The sequence below is a fragment of the Sinocyclocheilus grahami genome, unplaced genomic scaffold (genome assembly GCF_001515645.1).
Source record: "Sinocyclocheilus grahami isolate Dianchi unplaced genomic scaffold, SAMN03320097.WGS_v1.1 scaffold2207.1, whole genome shotgun sequence".
NCBI classification, from domain to species: domain Eukaryota; kingdom Metazoa; phylum Chordata; class Actinopteri; order Cypriniformes; family Cyprinidae; genus Sinocyclocheilus; species Sinocyclocheilus grahami.
Genome location: NW_015507386.1, coordinates 990 through 2,206, shown reverse-complemented (window position 1 = coordinate 2,206; position 1,217 = coordinate 990). Strand labels below are relative to the sequence as shown.

Sequence of the window (1,217 nt, the reverse complement as noted above, 5' to 3'; positions counted from 1 at the left end):
TTTTAAAAAAACAAAAACCCCCGTGAAGCCGTGGTTTACAGTGAATTAACCTAACAACGCCCCTTAGCCGTTATAAATTCACTGTAAACCTCGGCTTCACGGGGATTATTGCTTTATTTTATAGTAGCCTTTTTTTTTATTTCAGTTTAGTTTTAGTAATTTTATGTGCTTTTTCAATTGTATATTTTGTTGAATTTAAGAAATATTTGTAGTTTTTTTTATTTTTTTTTATTAGTTTTTCACTTAGTTGCCAAAGCAACGTTTCTAATTTTCATTGAAAAAAAATTCGGTTTAATTTAATTGCAATTTTGTTTTTGTGTTTCTGAGCAAAAAATAAATATCATACATTTTCCCCTGATTTTCAGAAGAGAGCCACTAAAATATCATTCAGTGTAACAATCTTGTCAGGCATATTTACAACAAACAAAAATCAATTTATGACGCATTAAACGACTAATTACTTTCACCCTGAATACTAATTAGTCGTAATTTTAAATTTCTAAAATGTGCCTCTATCCTAGCTTTTGCCCATTTGTCAGTAATAATTTTTTACTAATTTAAAACAATCAAATGTAATATTCTCTCTTATTCTTTTATATATTTTAACATGTACGCGTCAGAATAAGCATGTTTGAATTTTTACATAAATATTGTGTTACACTGAATGACAATGTAACATTATTTCAACCAAATTGTAACATTGTATCCTCCAAAAACTTATCTGAAATCTTAAAAGTACACTTTAGTTACATTTAATGTGCTTTCTATCGACATAAGATCACTTTTGTTCATTTCTTTTGATGCGGACATCTTAATGTCTTTGACTCATGATATATTAATCTGTATTTTCTACAGAGTGTTTAGTTTTACAAAACGTCATTACAGTAGTCCTTTTGCTATTATCGCTCTCATAAAAGTACAATTGCTTGTTTCATGTAAAATGTAACATTCAACATCGGATAATTTAGCAAAATGCGAAACAGTTATTTTGCTCTGCTTGCGTGCGTCTTCAGATGCAGTTTCCTGTTATTTTTCTGATGCATGCGCGACATCGATGTAGTGATATATCTTACACCGTCTATATACTCCCTAGCCTTAATAGTTCATGAGATGAGCAACACTTAACTTCATACATTAGACGCTTTTAATAAACTCTCCCTGCTACAAAAACTCAATGTAATGTAGCGTCTCGACCAATCTGACACACTAATTTTTAT

The 1,217-nt window shown here is 29.9% G+C and overlaps 1 protein-coding gene across 1 annotated transcript in view; it reads left to right on the top strand.

Annotated features, from left to right (window-relative positions):
* Window positions 1-1,217, top strand: part of LOC107574388 (tripeptidyl-peptidase 2-like) — a gene marked incomplete at its 3' end in the record, with an annotated part of 8,401 nt that overhangs the window by 6,297 nt on the left and 887 nt on the right. The gene's annotated exons all lie outside the window — the stretch shown is intronic.